Consider the following 21,096-nt stretch of genomic DNA (forward strand, 5'->3'; position numbering starts at 1 on the left):
AGGTGGTGGAATCCATTGGAAATGAGGGGATATGCAGTGGATTTTGCAAAATCACGATATCGGAGATGAGAAAATCGAAGAAGGAATCTGGATTGAACACGCGATCAGTGAACGAGCCAAAGAAACATCTAGATCATCAGAAGGAGAACAGAGATTTAGAGCAACAACCAAAATCTGTCGTGGATAAATTTGTGGAGAAGTCTCAATTACAGACGTTGAAATTGTCGAACGAGAAGCCTTTTGAAGGAGAAAGTAGACATTGAAAAAGAAAAGAAAGCTTTTAGAAATGGAGACTGAAAGGTTAGAGAATGGGAAGGTAATTTCTGTTGATGAATCGTGGGTACAAAACTGGAGGTGCGCGCTGGGAAGTGAAATTCTTTACATTGAAGCGTGGCACCATGCGGATCGGGTCGAACATCCTTTGAGTCAAACTGGGTTAGACGTGGGCGTGGGTCAGAAGAGCTACCACGTGTCGCGCATACCGAGTGGAGCCGTGTCACTTTACAATGCGCTTGACGCGTTATTCCACCCAATCGTCAACACGTGTCCCTCAGGCTGTCTGACGCGCTTTCCCTCCCCCAAGTTAATTTTCTCCCCTGACTACAGTTAATATGGCCTTCAAAGTCAGTTCATTTACCTCCTTGTTCCTAAAAATATGTAATTGTTGAACCTACGACCTTCACATTATTAGCACGACAATCTAACCAACTGAGCTAATAGGTCATAGGTTTTATGTACATTATAGATCGTTAGCTCCTAATCCAGTCAATCGAGTTTTGTTTACATAACTTCATGCATAATAAACTTAAAAAAGTCGTTATCTTTTAAAGTTCGTAGTGTTTTAACTCGTATCATGAAAATATATTATTAAAAATTAATGAAATTGGCCCATGCAGGTGTCGAACCTGCGACCTTCGCGTTATTAGCACGACGCTCTAACCAACTGAGCTAATAGGCCATAGGTTTTATGCACATTGTAGATTAATAGCTCCTAATTTAGTCAATCGAGTTTAGGTTACATAATTTTATGCCTAATAAAATTAAAACTTCAAGTCATTATCTTTAAAGTTCGTAGTGTTGTAACCCCGTATCATGAAAAGATATTATTAAGAATTAATAAAATTTGGCCTATGTAATTGTTGAACCTACAACCTTCATGTTATTAGCATAACAACCTAACCAACTAAGCTAATAGGCCATAGGTTTTATGCACATTGTAGATCGGTAGCTCCTCATCAAATCAATCGAGTTTCGCTTACATAATTTTATGCATAATAAACTTAAAACTATAAGTGATTATCTTTTAAATCTAGTATCATTAAATATATCATTATTGAGAATTAATGAAATTGATCATGCAAGTGTCAAACCTGCCGTAGCTCCTAATCTAGCCAATCGAGTTTAGGTTACATAATTTAATGCATAATAAAACTTAAAACTCTCTAAATTTAAGTCATTATGAAATTAGCCCATCCAACCTTCGTGTTATTAACACGACCAACTAAGCTAATAGGCCACAAGTTTTATACTCATTGAAGAGCAGTAGCCCCTAAACTAGTCAATCGAGTTTAGGTTACATAATTTTATGCATAATAAATTTAAAACTTTAGGTCATTATCTTTTAAAGTTTGTAGTGCTTTAACCCCAAATCATTAAAGACATCATTGAGAATTAATGAAATTGACCCGTCCAAGTGGCAAACCTGCATCCTTCACACTTAATTAGTGCGACGTTCTAACAAACTTAGCTAATGGGCCAAAGGTTTTATGCAAATTGCAGATTTATAGCTCCTAATCAAGCCAATTGAGTTTATTTTATGCATAATAAAAGTTCAAAACTTTCTAATTTTAAGACATTATATTTAAAGTTCGTAGTGTTGTAACCCCGTATCATGAAAATATATTATTAAGAGAATTAATGGTATTGTCCCACTGTAAAAGGGAGGTCCATCACTTCATTTTACAAGCCCACTTGAATTGTTTAAAGTTAGTCGAAGAATACATTTTTTGACGGCTCTATGTCAATATTTTGGCTGATCAGGCTTGGGTTTGATACGCTCGGACCCTTTCTTCTTTCAATTTTTCAAAAGCTTAAATTAGTATGACTACGTTTTGGCTAGTTAAAGTTTTAGAATCGAGTTTATATTATTAATGCACAGGTAGGTTTAGTTAGTCTATATACTTATGAGTAAGTTTAAATTATTTTATGCAAAAGTAGTTGAGTTAATTTCCATAGTAGAATTTTAATTTATGATTGTTGGACTTCTTAAGAAAAATTAAAATTTAGAGGTCAGCATTAAGCTAACGTCAAATGGTCGTAGTAGCTTCGGCTTAGGTTACCCAAGTAAGTGGCCTTACCATCATTTGGCTATAATTGTGTGTTGTATGGTGACATGTGCTCGTGGCTTTGCACATTATAATAGCCCAAGTCCATCGCTAGCAGATATTGTCTTCTTTGGGTTTCGAGATAGCTTTACGCTTTTAAAACACATAGAGAAATTTTTACACTCTTATAATATAAAGAATGTTCCCCTCTCCCGCTGTTGTGGGATCTCACAATCCACCCTCTTTATATAGAGGTATCAAGTTGGCTTAAGGGCTCATCTTGTTATATTTTTTGTCTCTGGTTAGCCTCCTATAATCGATATGAACACTATTATAAAACAAGTCTTGAAACCTAGTTAAATATCTGATTCATAAAAATTAATTAAGCTATGGGAAATTAGTGAGCCCAACAACATCACTCTAACTCACACAACTATATCGAACTCCGAGAAAACCTTTTAACCTTGCCTTCTTGGTTCATATGCTTGAGGGAACCCTTGTTTCTACATGTATGTATAACTATCTGGATCAGCTCTTAATGTTCAATATATCGTCGGGTGAGCCCATTCTTTCCTCTTAATGACTAGAGCTATTGCTCTCTAAAACAAATGTTAAGGAGTGTGAAGTCCTGACTTAGTAGCTCATGTGTCTATGGCTCGGTCTACCTTAACCAAGTTGTCCGGGCCATAATCTAAAAAAGTTCAAGTAGATTCAAGGCTCAGATCTCGTGTTGGAATTAATGTTGGAATAACTTAGATATAACATTCAACCTTAATTCAAACCTTCCTAATTTCTCCCCGGTGATTTAGTTTCTTCCTTTAAGTAGATCATGACTTGATTCGTCTATATGTATTACTCTATCTTTTAAGTCATAAACTCTAAACCTTGCTAAAGTATCCAATCATTGACCACTTTGCTCATACAACCTCAAAGCTTCCTCTTACTATTTGTGCATAAACATCTAAAAAAAAAAAAAGTTATTTCCTCAAATTTCTTGGTACTTAATAAAACTCTCATCTAAGGCTGATATTGCATAAGCATAATAAATGTTCTTATGTGTAGTAAAACTTGAGATACTTGAGAACAATTTCATATACACATCTTGTCATTTGGTATTCATAACAAACCTTGATTCTTATAAAAGGTTTTTTTGGGTTGTTTCGTCATTTTTCTTAGAGTTCATACCTCAAACACGTTCTAATTTCCTCATGTGATCTTGCATACTTACCCTTAAGGTCATAAATGGGTCTCTTAAAAAGTTTATTTAACAATCGAGGTCTTTTGGAATCTTGAAAACATTTTAGAATTCTTATAGGGGTATGTTGGTCATTTACCACCCCAAATCTTGGTTAAATCTGGACATATTCCAATGGCCTTGTAACTTTGTATAAAATCTTTGAATCATGACATATTGAAATGGCCTTCTAAGTATGTTATAGAAGAGACACAACTCATCGAATCCAACGACCAAATTTAAAATGGAGATCAGGTGCCCACTAATCAGAGAAAATATGTCTGGCATAAATTTTATAAAATTCAATCTCAAATTCACGACAATCTGGAAGTTTTTAACGTCGATTTAAGCCCTCTCTATAAAGCCTGAAGTAGGAGCTTTCGTTTAGAGAAAGAATCGAGCTAAGTCGAGCCTTCAACTGTGAGTTGTTATAGCCTCTGAGATTTTGGGTTTCTTACTCTCGGATTTCTTCCAAATTTAAGAGCCATAGTCAACCATTTTCCTTCAAACCTGCTTTTGCACCTTCTAAATGAGACTATCCACAAGTTTGGTGATGAAATAAAGTGTTGAAGGTGCCTCAAACACAACTTCTCAATTTGGTCCGTCTTTAAAGGAAGATAGTTGATGCTCGAAAATTAAATACGAGCCTATATGCAAATTTGTCAAGAAACCTATCATGTTTGATTTTCGAACCTCCAAGGAATACTTCCGTAGAAGACCACCAAGGTTAACAAGACTCAGAGCAAGTCCATTTGAAGAAAATTATTCTCGTTTAAAATTTGGGAGTAAGGATCGAAGCCTTTCTTTAGCTTTAGAAGATTAAGTTGAGCGCTTTTAATGAAGAAATTGGGAGTTAATACGTCTTAGATAAGGTTGCCTAAGGAAACAAAATTCTGGTTTCTTGAATAAGTTGGAGACGGAGGAGCAAATTCAAAAATTAAGACCATGTGCTTTAAGACATCACCATCTTTAAGTTTCATAAAGAAATCGAGGGTAGAAATGCTAAGGCGAAGACCATGGAACAATCTCCTAATGCATCATTACTTTCATCTTTATAAATATAAAGTTGAGTTTTATATCTTTATGTACGAGAATTTTAAAGTAAAGAAATATAGAAAAGGTCCTACACCAAGATTTTGAACACGGGTTACTCGATTTAGAGTCCAATGTCCTAACCACTAGACCATGGGGCCACAAATATTTTAAGAATTGTGTGTCATAAATGTGTGAACTTTAAAAAGAATAATAGTATCTTATTTTAAGAATTGTGTGAACTTTAAATGTATGAACTCTAAATTTTGAAAATGATTTGTGTCTTTGTTTTTAGTTTTGTATTTGATAGGGTTTCAACCCAATAAAATCAATTAATTTATTAGATCATTTGTACAATTATTCAACCATTCTTCTTCACACATTTCCATCATACTTTAATAGAGTTCATAGAAAGGTTATTTTAAAGAAATTTAACCTTAAAAAAAGATACGTATTAATATATTGTAGGTAACATAACTGAAATAGAAAAATCAAATTATTTGTGTTTACTCTATTTTTATAAAAAAAAGATAATAATGAAACCCATGTGCTACGTATTAATATATCAATGACTATTTAGATCTAAACAGTTACTTCGTGTTGTCATTCTCAATTTGTTAATACAATCTCTAATAAATACAAAGTTAATAGTGAGAAAAGAAAAAACAACGAAAGTTATTCTCCAATGTGAGAATCTCAACTCCCATTTTAAGTAGAGATTTGTATCTTCCTCTTCTCTCGAAAATGAGACTTGATATGGTGTTAATTATAAGCAGTTTTGGAGTACTCTTTATTAACTCCAATTTGGCGTGGAAGGGTTGGATGGAAACTCAACCTTACCGGCACGTTCTTTTTTGGCATATTTTTTTAGGACTGCACAATATCTCACATTTATATTAAAACAAATAATAGGAGAGAGAAGGTAAAGATCCTATGAACGGATGAAGGTGAACGTTGGGCATGTTAGATTGAATGGCACGATGACCTATATGGGTCACGACCTCATGTATTTATAGATGCGTATAATGAAGATTACATTCCAAATCTATGATTTGGTAACAAACCATAAAATCATAGATTTGGTAACAAACCCTTCAAATCATAAACTAGTAAATCTTAGACTATTTTAGTATATACAGTTATGATCTATTTTAGGTTTAACACCCCCCCTCAATCTGGACGATGTACTACTAAGTTCAGATTGCGCCTAAAATAGCTAAAAGAAGGAGCTGGCAGTGGCTTTGTCATGATATCGGCGAGCTGATCCTTGGAAGATATGAGTCGAACATCAAGCTGACGAGTCGATACTCGTTCACGAACGAAGTGATAATCAACCTCAACATGCTTCGTCCGTCGATGAAAGATTGGATTGGCGGATAGGTAGGTGGCACCAATGTTGTCACACCATAGGCTAGGCGCTCGCGCTTGCGAGATCCCGAGCTCACGCAAGAGAACTTGGATCCAAATTAATTCGGCAGTGGCATCAGCAACCGCCTTATATTCGGCTTCCGTACTAGAACGAGAAACTGTCGATTGTTTCCTCGAACTCCAAGAGATAAGATTGCCACCAAAGAAGATCACATAGCCTCCAGTGCTTCGACGATCATCAGGATTCCCAGCCCAATCAGCATCTGAAAAGGCACTCAACAAATCAGTGCTGGACTTTGTAAGACACAAACCCATATCAATAGTGTCATGTAGATAACGGAGAATTCGTTTGACTGCCGCCCAATGTATAGAAGTCGGAGAGGACATGAACTGACACACTCTGTTGACACAGAAGGATATATCAGGACGTGTCAGAGACAAATATTGGAGAGCACCAACGACACTTCGATAGCGAGTAGTATCCTCAGGTGAGAGCTTTTCACCACCATTCAATAACAACTTCTCACTGGGAAGCATAGGTGTGGGCACACCTTTGGAGGTGAGCATATTGGTTCTGGCTAATAAATCTCGAATGTATTTATGTTGTGTCAGAATAAGTCCACTAGAAGTATGGCGGACCTCAATCCCAAGAAAATAACTCAAAATACCAAGATCCTTGACGGCAAAATCATCCTGAAGCTGTGTAAGAAGTTTCTCAGTAGCCGTAGAAGATGAGCTGATGATAATAATATCATCAACGTAGATGAGAATATACATCTGAATGCCCGTTTTGTTAAAAATAAAAAGAGAGACATCAGCCTTTGAAGGTGTAAAATCCAGCTGTAATAGTTTGGAGCTAAGGCGAGAAAACCAGGCACGCGGAGCTTGTTTAAGGCCATAAAGCGACTTATCCAGCTTGCAGAGATAACCAGGGTGTTGAGAATCCACAAATCCAGGGGGCTGCTTCATATAAACATCTTCATTAAGAAGGCCATGAAGAAAAGCATTTTGAATATCAATCTGCCGAATAGCCCAACCACGAGAAATAGCAAGAGATAATAAGAGCCGAATGGTAGTGGGCTTAACAACTGGACTAAAGGTATCATCATAATCGACGCCATACTGCTGTTTAAAACCTTTAGCAACCAGGCGTGCTTTGTAGCGATCAATAGAGCCATCTGGCTTTTGTTTGAGTTTGAAAACCCATTTGCAATCAATAACGTTAAGACCAGCACGAGGAGGAACTAAGTGCCATGTCTTATTTTTTTGAAGTGCCTGAAATTCATCATTCATTGCCTGACGCCAGAGGGGATGCTCCATAGCAGTAATATGTGAAGTAGGTTCAGAGGCAGAAGACCGAGCTACAAGATATGTTACTGTTCCATCTGTACGCACCTTGGGTTTCTTGATATTGTGCTTCAATCGAGTACCATACGGATGAGTAGTAGGTGCAGAATCCACATTTGAGGGGACGGCCGTATCAGCCGTTGCGAGGGGAGCAACCGATGCTACAGCAGTTGGTTGACCAACGGCCGAGGATTCGACCGGGCATTGCGCAATATCATCTGCTGGCGGAGAAGCCGATGCCTCAATCATTGGCGGAACAACCAACGCCGATTCGAATGGCAGCGACGCGGAGGATTGTTGCGGCAATTCCGAAGCTGATGTAGACACCAAATTTTCTGCATCCAAAGAGTTAGTAGGCCCAGACATATGCATGTGATCATTCTCCAAATTAGTACTGCTATTACCCAAATGTAAGGTGCACAAATCAGGGGCATTATGCGTCGACTGCATGATTGGGGAAGAATTAGGTGAGGCTCTCTTGAATGGAAAAACATTTTCATCAAATATGACATCTCTAGACATATAGACACGACCAGAATCGGTGTCAAGACACTTATACCCTTTATGTGAAGAACTGTAGCCTAGAAAGACACATTCCTTTGATCGAAAAGAGAGCTTTTGTTTGTTATAAGGACGAAGATGAGGCCAACAAGCACACCCAAAAATTTTTAATAAGGAGTAATTTGGTGGGGTATGAAAAAGAAGCTCTAAGGGGCATTTTTTATCGATGACACGAGTAGGAAGACGATTGATGAGATATGTGGCTGTAAGAAACGCGTCGTCCCAAAATTTAATAGGTACATGAGCATGAGCTAGAAGGGCTAGGCCAGTTTCAACAATATGACGATGCTTGCGTTCAGCAGACCCATTTTGTTGATGTGTGTGAGGGCACGAAACACGATGACCAATTCCAAGGGAACGAAAAAATGTGTTGTGAATTTTCTGATATTCCCCACCCCAATCAGATTGAACCCACTTGATTTTAGTATCTAGGAGGCGCTCAACATGAGCTTGGAATTGCAAAAATATACGAGGAGCTTCTGTACGATCATGCATCAAATAGATCCACGAAAATTTACTGAAATCATCAATGAAACTAATATAATATTTAAAACCCCCAACAGATGGAGGTGCAGGGCCCCAAACATCCGAAAAAATAAGTTCCAAAGGTGACGAAGACCTATGGGAAAAACTAGTATATGGTAATCGATGACTCTTTGCTAACTGACACGCATTACAAACTGACAAAGATGACTCACTAGCACACGAAATATTATTTAGACGCAAAATGGATTTTATTACTTGAGATGAAGGATGTCCAAGACGAGCATGCCATTGGGCGTGAGTAGTAGATCTGCTCACCAAGGCGTGCTTGAGATTATCGACATCGGATGGCTTAATAGGATAAAGACCAGATTCACACCTCCCATTTAGGAGACTTTTCCTCGACTGTCGATCCTTTATAGAAAAATGCCAAGGATGGAATTCAAAAAATACGTCATTATCACGAGAAAATTTATGAACAGAAAGAAGATGTTTGGAAATTTCAGGCACATGCAAAATATTACGCAACGCAAGAGGACGAGTAGCAGTATTAATTAGAGAATGACCAGTATGCAAAACACGCAAACCTGCTCCATTGCCGACTTGAACTTGTTCACCTCCATGATAACGTTCACGCACAGCGAGACGATCCAGGTCACTGGTGATATGGTCCGTAGCGCCTGTGTCGCTGTACCAATTTGGGTCAATCTTGTAAGAGGAAGTAGCCGCCAGTGCCGTAGGAGGAGCAGAAGAAGGTTCATCTTGATAGGACTCATCCATCCTATGCCAGCAGCGGATAGCAGTATGCCCCACTTTGCCGCAGATCTGGCAGGAAGGACGAGCAGAAGGGCCACGACGATCACCAGCAGGACGAGAGGGTGCATAACCTTGAGAACGACCACGACCGCGATCCCTACGCCCACGATTCTTCTGCTGACCACCACGACTAGCATAATTGGCAGAAGATCCAAGATTTAACTGAAGTTCAGCCTGGTGTTGTAGTTGGCGAGCTTCATACGTCATTAGATGTGCAAACACATCATCAAGGGTGAGGGCTTCACTCTTGGTAGTCATTGAGGTGACGAAGGGATCATAGTCAGGGCCAAGACCAGCGAGAAGATACGCGATCACATCATCATCCTGCAAGGCAGAGCCGGCGGCGGCCAGCTCGGTGGCTAGCCCTTTGATCTTGCAAAAATAATTTGCAGCAGATTGATCTCGTTTCTTGGACGTGGCAAGCTCAACACGAATCTGAGTAGTGCGAGCACGAGTTGACGATGAAAACATCCGCTGCAGGGTATCCCACGCCTCCTTGGACGTAGTAGCGGCAACCACATCATGAAGAATCTCCTCAGACATGGAGGAGAGAAGGCCGCTAAGGACTTGTTGATCCTGATCATACCACTGATTATAGGCCGGATTAGAGACCAGCTCAGCACCAGCAGCAGTTGAGGAAGGGATCAGCTTGGCAGGTGCAACATTGGTGCCATCGAGGTAGCCCATAAGCTTCGTACTCCGTAGGTAGGGGAGGAGCTGGGCACGCCATATGATGAAGTTGTTTTTGGTTAGACGAATTGTGACAACATGGTGTAGAGGGATTGGATATTGTTTAAGGCCAAAAGTCGCCATGGTAGTTGAGACGGTGTTGGAGATGGTGGATGGAGAGGAGGAAGAAGACATGGCGAGGAGTTTAAAAAATAAACCTTGGCTCTGATACCATGTTAGATTGAATGGCACGATGACCTATATGGGTCACGACCTCATGTATTTATAGATGCGTATAATGAAGATTACATTCCAAATCTATGATTTGGTAACAAACCATAAAATCATAGATTTGGTAACAAACCCTTCAAATCATAAACTAGTAAATCTTAGACTATTTTAGTATATACAGTTATGATCTATTTTAGGTTTAACAGGGCAGACCATGGAAATCAGAATAGACAATAATAGGGCAGGTGAATGTTTTGAATTTTAAGTTAGTACATGATAGGACATATTGGATTTCAGTCAATTTTGTTAGGTGTTTGTGTGAAGCTTGATTTTCCTTTAAAACGGTTGAATTTCATGTTTTGAATTGATTATGCAAGTCCATGACCTCATTTTAAAAATGTCTATTATGAATTTCGGCATTTATGATTTAAGCAGGCATGAGTTGACGTCACTAATTAGCTTAAGAAACTTAGGGGTGTTACATTTTATGTTATGATATGAATGAAATATATGTTATGAATCTACATTGCGATATGAATGATATATAATGCTTGAACCTTCACATATTACACCATGCATATTATGTTAACATGTTGAAGTTGTGCCAATGAGACATTGATAAAGCATGTACATTAACCATAGAAGATTTGTCCAATATATGTGTGTATGTCTCATAGGAATACTATGTCATGAAAAATAAAATGGATGTATGATTTGCATCATAACTATGTATCATGATTCGAAACTATAGGATCTCATTCATTTCACATGTCACATGCATCGAGAAACTTTCTCGTTATGATTATGTACACTATGATATTATGCATGCTCCTTCCCCTTTGTGGTTTCTGGCAATGTGAGTGTTCGCGAGCGTGGCATTAGACCCATGAGGTATGTATAAGAGCTCACTTAATGGGTCCATGTGCGCATGTGTGTTTCGTGTATAGAAAAGTACTACACATCAAACCTTACTCGAACTTGAAGTAGAGAATAAGGTCATGATGTGTGATGTCCCACATTGGTTGGGGAGGAGAACAAATCACCCTTTATAAGGGTGTGGAAACCTTCCCCTAGCAGACGCGTTTTAAAGTCTTGAGGGGAAGCCCGAAAGGGAAAGCCTAAAGAGGACAATATCTGTTAGCGGTGGATCTGGGTCGTAACATCATTGCTTCATTTAAGGGTGTAATGCCTCTAAGAATTTGACCTTGATTTAGAATTTGAATCAACCACCGGAATTTAGAGTATTTAGAGTAGTTTTCACATAGTAAATAACTAAAACAACTTTATTTTCTTGGTTGTTCTCACAAAGGTTTGTTCCAAAAGCAATAAGGATGCGACATTTTCATCCACTAACTTAGATCATTATTTAATAAGGTTGAGAACAACCATTTTCCCATGCGTGCAAGAACTCAAATTTGTTTAGATGATTATTAAACAATGAAAAGTCATTACTATCTGCCAACCATATTCATCTTTCATTACCCCATCGATTAGAAAGTCATGTTCCCTTTTTTACCAGAAAACCTCGAATGAAGCATGCCCTAATTTGCTCTCAAAGTCACACCAAAACAATGTCGTTCGAAAAAAATTCTTCTTAAAGTCCCAATAGAATTGGGTTCCTCGATTGACGATATGCACGCCTAAGTCCATAGCAAATCTAAAATTTTAGGTTCGATACACCCAAACTAAGATAAATATATACATATAAATTTTAAGAAGTACATTAAAATAGGAAAATAAAACCATTAAAAACCTAATAAATATTATGTAAAAATTAAATAGTTTAATTTTTTGTTTTTAAAATTTCAAAACTTAAAATAAAAATTTGGATTCCACCATGAGTATGTAGATCTATATAAATTCTCTACTAACCTAAATCTTCGTCTTTTGATTTGCAACGAGTATGAAGAGGTGGATTTGAAGGATGGTTCCAAATCACAACTTCCCACTTTGTCAATGAAATGAAGGATGGTTCCAAATCACCACTTCCCACTTTGTCAATGGAAGTTAAGAATTGCATGCACTACACAGAAAAGCCACCTTTACAAAATGTGCACTTATATTTTCAATTCTTCAATTGATCCATCAATTCAAACTTCCTTATAGAAATATCTTTCAAACCAAAAACTAGAATTTTTATTGAATTTTTCCATTTTTAGTTTCCTCTTTTAAAATTCTACTTAATTTCTTACCCAATTTATTTCTACTCTCTATCCTATAGATTTTTACTCTTTTCTTAATCCTAAATGTCAAAGTTGGTTTAAGTTAATTTGATTCAAATACATTGACATGAGTTCTATCGAGTAAAATACGCAATCCAATTCAAATTTATTTAGCCCATTTTACTTATTACTATAAAGTTATACGTTCTCTTTTTCTTTTAAAATTTCATTCCTATTCTTTTCTAAGATTTGATCCATTATAATTGCAAAATTAACTAAAGTTTAAACTCTAAAAAAATATATTTTAATTCAAACCTAACACATTAAACTAATCAACCTTTTTATTTATATTCAATATCAAATATCTTAGTTTCTTTTTCTTTTTTTTTCTTTTTTTTTTTAACTAAAAAAAGTTAACCTAAAAGACACTTTAAATTAGTAATTTTTCTAAAGATTCTTTTCTTATTATTTAGAAAGTTTCATTTGATGCACACCATTTAAACAATTTTCAAAGCTGTTGAAAAAAAAAAATCAAAATCAAATACATTTTTCTTACCGCTCTCTAAAATTTTAATCCAACATGACAACTAAAAAAATTGGCATTTTAATCATTCATTTGGAGCAAACTGGCTCGTACAATACTAAGTTCATTACAAGGGCTTCGTTTTGATTTGATATCCTACCGTTCTTAAATATGATACCCAAGCTTGTTGTAGCCATGATCGAGAGCCCAATAACTCTTCATCTTCGATCTCGGTGTTTATCCATGAGATAATCAACGGTAGTATTCATTTCTCTTTTAATACGATCGAGAGAAGTTAATAAAAGAATCGTTTTGACAACTTTACACTTCAAGAGTAAAAAATTCTTTCGTTTATATCATTCGTTTAAACGTTCTTTCTCTCATTACACGTTCCACACAATGACGAAAACGTCCCAACAACTAAGAAGAAAAAGAATCGAGGAAGGTAACTATTTTCAAGAGATGGTTGTGTTCTTACCATTGAAGCAGAAGGCAGTTTACTTTTCCCAATCCAAACAGTATCAAAACTCTCTCCTCTTTCAGACACCTTCTCCATATCCTTAATGTTTTTCCTCCACACTAACCTCAAAACCGCCATTAAAACAAATCCCACCAAAGCTAACCCACCATTCCTTAGCACTCAGAGAAGTCAAGCCAACTTCGGATAGTTGTGAAGTCACTTACTAAGGTAGCTAAGTTGAAGTCCCTAAATCATACTTGAAGCTAGTTCAATTTTGCCGTTTAAAATCCAAGTAAACCTATGTAAGTTCATGACACCAAATTAGTACAGATCAACGACGTCGTTTAGCTACTATGTTTTAAGTAAACCTATAATTTTTCTAATAATATTTTAGTTTTTTGAAACAATGATCGTACTCATCTCAAAACCTTTTTGAAATGTCAAAATCGACTTCAAGAGGGTAACCAATTGTAGGATAGGGTTTAAAAATGTCAAATAGGGTTAAAAACCGGTATCTTGAGTCAAAAGCGCCAAATAGAAGTCGCGGGACAAAGTCGAATAAAGTTTTAGGCCCGAGATTGGGTAAGGAAGACAGAACGTTGGATTTTTTAACCCTCTCAGATCTGAGAGGTTAGGCCCTTACGAACCAAACAAACACCATAAACGGGATTGGGGGAGGAGGAGACTCGAAAACGGAAGAAAAAGGAGGAAAAAGAACGTCGAAATGACGTGATTGAGGAGAGAGAGAGAGTCACCGAAAAATTCTCTGGTAATCAGGGTGAGGGAGAGGAAGTCCGACCCGAGATCCGACTCACGACCCAAAACCGATAGGCAACCCTAACCGAGGTGAGGGGTGGAGAAGATGAAGTCCACCGGTCGGACCCAAACTCGAATACTCGCAACCTGATTATAGCCGAGCAACCCCATACCTAGTTTGCTCCAGTAACCTAAAATACAAAGCTTCGGCCCAACAATGCAATAAGATACCCACTAGCAACCAGTCTAGTAGTCTAGTTCCTCTGTGCTTGGCCCAAAAAGCCACATTCAAACCAAAAATACACAGAACATGGCCCAACCCATGATCCACTACACAAACCTATGTGCCCACATGAACATTGAAGACCCGTGCCTCGACCCACTTTGCGACCTGCTCATGTGTCAATGTCCCTCAACGACAGGGTCACTACTGCATACACCAACCCCTTCGGCTCAGCTTCTCGGAATTCTAGGCTAAAAAATGACATATTTGGCTCGATTTTACATTCTTGACAGGTAGTACAGAAAATCAGAGTGTCCTTGAGATCCGGGCGTAAGGGTAAACTTGAACAATACTAACTTTTGTAGAAGCTTGGAAAATCACGTCGTGGCCATTTTAAATCTCTAGTGAGTTCAATTGATTTCAATAATGATAAGATTGTATTTTAATTTTACTTTTATTTGAGTTGTCAGAAGTGGGATTTGAACGCACACCCTCTAATCCATTGGAGAGGGGAATGAAGTATAACTTATAAGAGTCTTTAAACATCTCTCCCGTAGGAGTGATTTAAAATGATTCTGACGACGATATATAACGGGAAAAAAATGGACAATATTTTTTAGCGGTTGGTAAAGGGAACGAAACATTCCTTATAAGGATGTGGAAACCTCTCCCTAGTAGACTCGTTTTAGAATTGTTCGGTTGATGGTGATACGTAATGGACAAAATCAGACAATATTTGTTAGTAGATGGATTGTGAGATTGAACATAGGTTGGAGAGGGGAAGAAACATCCCTCATAAGGATGTGGAAACCACTCCCTAATAGATGCGTTTTAAAACCGTGAAGTTGACAATAATATGTAACGAGCCAAGGCTAAATGTATTTACTGATTGTGGGCTTGAGCTATTACAAATGATTAGCTGGAATAGCTCAGTTGGTTATAGAGCGTGGACTTTAACAACAAAGTCGGAAGTTCTGCTAATATGAATGAATTCATTCTTAAGGTAGTGGAAAACAACTTTTGAACAGAAATTTTGAATCAATTTAATAAAAGAATTGCACTTTATAAAAGAAAACCTTTCCAAGTAAGTTGTCTAAAGTAGGATTTCTAACCCACGCACTTTCACAAGGACCAAAACTTGACTCCTAACGCCTTCGACCACTCAGCCATCCTAACTATTTATCGTGAGACCTAACATTGATTGGAGACAGGAATGAAGCATTCCTTATAAGGGTGTAAAAACCTCTCCCTAAAAGACGCGTTTTAAAACTTTTAAACTTAGGACGATACGTAACAGGCCAAAACAAACAATATCTGCTAGCAACTGGAGAGGGGAACCAAACATTTCCTATAAGGTTGTGAATATCTCTTCCTAGTAGACATATTTTAAAATCGTGAGGCTGATGGTGATACGTAATTAGCCAAAGCAGACAATATCTAAAAGAGGTGGGCTTGGTTTGTAACAAATTGTATTAGAGCTAGTCATTGGGTGGTGTACCAACGAGGTTGCTGGGAACACAAGGGGGTTCCCACCTCGGTTGGGGAGGGGATGAAACATTTCTTATAAGCATGTGAAAATTTCTTACTATTAGACATATTTTAAAATCGTGAGGTTGACGACGATATGGAATGAGTCAAAGTAGACAATATCTAGGCTAATATTCATAATTTGTTGGAATAGTTTAGTTAGTTAGAGCGTATGATTGTTAACGTTAAGGTCGGAGGTTCGTCTCTCTTTTTAGCAATGGGAATGAATCATTCCATTTTAGTATATGGAAAAATTTAACGACAAATTTAACCCTCCAACCAAAGTGGACAATGTCATATAATTATGTAGGTTCGTGATTCTTAACATTGTTACATAGTCTTAATCTAGCATTCTTAATAATAATATTGTGTTCTTTTTAGGGGTAGCTTCAATACAAAAACATTATGTAAAAAATATTTTCGCATAAAGCAGTTACATCATGCATATTCTAGTGACTCTAGGTCCCTAGAAAACTAGGGTCGTTACATATAATCTACACCTGAACTTTCTATAACCTAGAGAAAAACCCGTGGCAACTCGCTCGATCAAGGATTCGATTACTGCCTACAAGTAGGTTACTTATTTAGTTGCACTAGATATTACTTTTCCATTTTGGGTGATCACTAATTGTTAGTTAAGGTCATAGAGGAGGGTCGTCCCGAGCCGTCAATTCTATGTGTACAAGTTGTTGTCCTTAGTTTTCGAATCTCGTTCCAATTTTTATCAAATTTTTTCTTTGTCACGTCAGTTCTATGTGTTACGAGTTGTTGTCCTTGGTTTTCGAATCTCGTTCCAATTTTTATAAAATTTTGTCTTTTTCAGGACGTATCATGAAAAATGATTTGAAGTCTTGAAAATTGAGTTATTATAGTTGTGCTTTGAAGTCTTTAAAATTAAGTTATTACAGTTGTGCCCTATTTAGCTTATCCAAGCTATTCCCGACCATTGGTGCCTCACAGTTTAACTCTTCTAAGCATACCAGAAAGAGCATTCCAGAAATCAAGTAATTTAGTTATGCTCTTACCATTTCCCATACTATGGATTCAAGTTGCAATAGGTGAGTTGGCCAATATGTAATATATAACTATATAGCTCCTCAAAGAAGATCAGATGACTTGCAACTTGAGATTAGTTGGCGAATATAGTGGGCCAAGTAGACAATTTCTTTAAATCCTAAGATGATGGAGAGTTATGTCAAGGACGCCTATATATTCTAACAATTGAGGAATTAAGCAACGAGATATTAATGGAGGCTCACACTTTCTTAGATGCTTGGAGTATTATGTCGTGACAATTTTAAATCTCTAGTGAGTTCAATTGATTTCAATAATGATATGCTATTGTATTTTTATTTTACCTTTATTTGAGTTGTCAGAAGTGGGATTTGAACCCACGCGCTCTAATCCTGCATTAGTTTGAGAGGAGAATAAAGAATAACTTATAAGTGTCTGTAAACATCTCTCTAGTAGCGTGTTTTAAAACTGTGATTCTTACGACGATTTGCTACGGGCAAAAATGGACAATAGTTTTTAGTGGCTGGAAATGGGAATGAAGCATTCCTTAGAAGAATGTGGACAATGATGTTATGATACCATATTGTACCTACTCTAAATTAATTGAAGGTAAATCAGAGGTGAAGTGTTTGAAGTGTGAGCGGTTCATGCCTAGTGACGGTTGCAAGTGTCCTACCTTTTGATTGTTTTATATTTGCTTTATTATGTTATGACTTGTTGTAAGGATGAGATATATAATGTTATGGAATATCATATTGACACGTTATGCCATTGAGGAACGTGACATGATATGAATGTATGGTACTACATTGTACACTTCCTTATTCATAGTTATATGCCATTATTTTAAACTATTCGGATCACATTCATATTGTTCACGTGTACCGAAATACCACCCCGTCATGATTAGTACGGACACGTACCTTACGACATTTATGTTCACAATGATGTTATGATACGATATTGTACCTACTCTAAATTAATTGAAGGTAAATCAGAGGTGAAGTGTTTGAACTGTGAGTGGCTCATGCCTAGTGACGGTTGCAAGTGTCCTACCTTTTGATTGTGTTATATTTGCTTTATTATGTTATGACTTGTTGTAAGGATTTGATATATAATGTTATGGAATATCATATTGACACGTTATGCCATTGAGGAACGTGACATGATATGAATGTATGGTACTACATTGTACACTACCTTATTCATAGTTATATGCCATTATTTTAAACTATTGGGATCTCATCATATTATATGTTCACGTGTACCGAAATACCTCCCCGTCATGATTAGTACGGACACGTACCTTACGACATTTATGTTCACAATGATGTTATGATACGATATTGTATACACCACAATACTATGTACACTCCCTTCCCTCCATGCTAGTTGAAGCCAGGTCAATGGGTATGTATGCGAGCTCGCCTGGGAGAAAATGTGTGTGTATGTAAGTTAGAGAAGTACTGCACATCAAATTCTAATTGGACAGGAATATGAGACCAAGGCCATGAAATGATGTTTTATGATAACCATGATTTCATGTGTTTGCATTACCCTCTACTAGTAGTAGGTTTACTTCATGAGTATTTCATAAAATACTCAAGACATGCGCTGCTCTTATTTTTTAGGTAAAGGCAAGGCATCTCTGCACAAATGACGATGTCGAGATGATGATCATGGGATCCAAAGTACACAACACTAGCGAGATAGAGGGGTAGGATCCAACGTACAAAGACGGTTAACACCATGAGAAAGAAGGAGAAGAAACTGTTAGGTTATGGAGCCTGATGATTATTTATAGCTTGGTCAATGGTTATATCCAGTAAAGCTATATTTGGTAAAGCTATATATGGTAAATAGCTATATATAGTAGATGATTAAATCGGGTAAAGCTATATATAATAAATAGCTATATATAGTAGATGGTTAAATCGGGTAAAGCTGTATATAGTAAATAGCTATATATAGTAGATGGTTATATCTAGTAAAGCTATATATAGTAAATTGAACTATATATATATCCCATCCGGTAGAGCTTTGACATGTACTTTATATTCTCTGTAATTCTCTCTTATTGTACATACGTGAAGTCATCAATAAAAAATAAATTCTTTTAGCCAGAGTTTTCTTTTAACACCATGAGCGTGTGCGTTGTTGTCCGATCCTAACAACTGGTATCAGAGCTAGGTGAAATTCAGCACGATCTGTGAAGATGGAAAGTTCAAAGATTGGAATTGAGAAGTTCGATGGATCCGATTTCGATTTCTGGAAGATGCAGATTGAAGATTATCTGTACTAGAAAGATCTTCACGAACCTCTGTTGGGGGTGAAGTCGGATACCATGACCACAGAACAGTGGAAGCTCAAGGATCGATAAGCCTTGGGGCTGATCCAGTTGACACTATCCAGAAACGTGGCGTTCAACATTATCAAGGAGAAGACAACGTCAGATCTATTGAATGCGCTATCAAGTATGTATGAAAAACCATCGGCTATGAACAAGGTGTATTTGATGCGGAGATTGTTCAATCTATAGATGTCTGAAGGTGGACGTGTTGCTTATCATATAAATGTATTCAATATGATCATAAGTCAACTGAGTTCGGTGGAAATTAATTTTGAAGATGAAATTAAAGCGTTGATTTTGATGTCATCCTTACCCGAGACATGGGATACTGTTGTTGCCGCAATCAGCAGTACCCGAGGATCTGATAAACTGAAGTTTGGTGAAATTCGAGATGTATTTCTCAGCCAAAGTATTCGCAAACGAGAAACTGGAGATTCCTCAGGCAATGCTCTCAATGTTGATCGAAGGGGAAGAAGTAAACCGAAGGGCCCAAACAAAGGGCGATCAAAATCAAAGAACCAAGAAAAATCTCCAAATAGACCAAACGTAACGTGTTAGAATTGTGGAGAAAAAGGTCACTTTCGGACAGGTTGTACAAGACCAAAGAGGAAGCAGAATCACAAATCTGGAGATGATGATGATTCTATAAATTCAGCAGAATACATTGGGGATGCTCTAATCCTCAGCACGGACAGTTCGATTGAATCCTTGATTTTGGATTCAGGTGCATCTTTTCATTCGTCTCCAAATAAAGAGTTGTTCCGAAATTTCAAGTCTGAAAATTTTGAGAAGGTGTATCTTGCCGACAACAAAGATTTGGAGATTAAAGGAAAAGGAGATGTCTGCATAAAAACTCCGGCATGAAATCAGTGGACATTAAAGGATGTCAGATATATTCCTGCTCTCAAAAGTTACCTGATCTCTATTGGTCAGTTGGATAGCACAGGTTATGCAACAAAGTTAGGGAAGGGTTCATGGAAGATTATGAAGGGTGCTACGGTGGTAGCACGTGGCTCAAAATCTGGAACCCTATACACCACTGCAGGGTGTAAGAACATAGCTACTGTTGCTGAGAGTGCTTCAAATTCAAGTCTACGGCACAATAGACTTGAACCTATGAGCGCGAAAGGAATGAAGAGGCTGGCTGCGAAAGGAGTTTTAGAAGGTCTGAAATCTGTTGATGTGGGCCGTTGTGAGAACTACGTTATGAGCAAGCAGAAACGAGTTAGCTTCACAAGGACCGCCAGAGAATTGAAGAAAGTGCGGTTGGAAATGGAACCAGATGTGGAGCAAGGTTCCAAGACCACGAAGCAAGTAGGAGTTGAGCTTGAGTTGCAGGGAAACTCACCTAGTGATGTTGTAGCAGATACTCATGAAACTCCTGAGACTACTACTGAGGAACCAGATGTGGAGGAAGGTTCCAATACCATGAAACAAGGGGGAGTTGAGCTTGAGTTGCAGGGAAACTCACCTAGTGATGTTGTAGCAGATACTCAAGAAACTCCTGAGACTACTGCTGAGGAACCAGATGTGGAGCAAGGTTCCAAGACAACAAAGCAAGTGGGAGTTGAGGTTGAGTTGCAGAGAAAATCACCAAGTGATCTTGTAGTAGATGCTCAACAAACTCCTGAGGTTGTTGCGGAGGAATCAGCAGTGGAGCAAGTGACACCTGAACTGGTGTTGAGAAGATCATCCTGTACTATCAGAGTACCAGATATGTATGTACCTTCATTACACTATCTGTTGCTGATGAAAGGGAACTAAAGCCCTTTGATGAGGCCCTACAGTTGGAGGATACAGCCAAGTAGGAGCAAGCCATGGATGATGAGACGTCTAGGCTTAAAAAATGCGTTGTACTGAGATTGAGTATGTGGCAATAGTTGAAGCTGGAAAGAATACGATATGGATGACTGACTATCTGGAAGAATGGGCAAGAAGTAGCACGAAGATATTCTTTACAGAGATAGTCAGAGTGTCAAACAGTTGGCGAAGGAACCCGGTCTATCATTTCAAGAG

The 21,096-nt window shown here is 37.7% G+C and overlaps 2 non-coding genes across 2 annotated transcripts; both read right to left on the reverse strand.

The window, feature by feature from the left end:
• Positions 1-884: 884 nt before the first annotated feature.
• On the reverse strand, positions 885-958 carry TRNAI-AAU (transfer RNA isoleucine (anticodon AAU)). Its single transcript has one exon. It is a non-coding gene; the product is annotated as a tRNA-Ile (tRNA).
• Positions 959-9,358: 8,400 nt separating this feature from the next.
• LOC147788813 (small nucleolar RNA Z247) lies at positions 9,359-9,498 on the reverse strand. The gene has a single exon (XR_015412600.1). It is a non-coding gene; the product is annotated as a small nucleolar RNA Z247 (small nucleolar RNA).
• Between the last annotated feature and the right edge of the window lie 11,598 nt (positions 9,499-21,096).

This window comes from Cucurbita pepo, chromosome 16, assembly GCF_057944985.1.
Source record: "Cucurbita pepo subsp. pepo isolate OVF chromosome 16, ASM5794498v1, whole genome shotgun sequence".
NCBI lineage: Eukaryota > Viridiplantae > Streptophyta > Magnoliopsida > Cucurbitales > Cucurbitaceae > Cucurbita > Cucurbita pepo.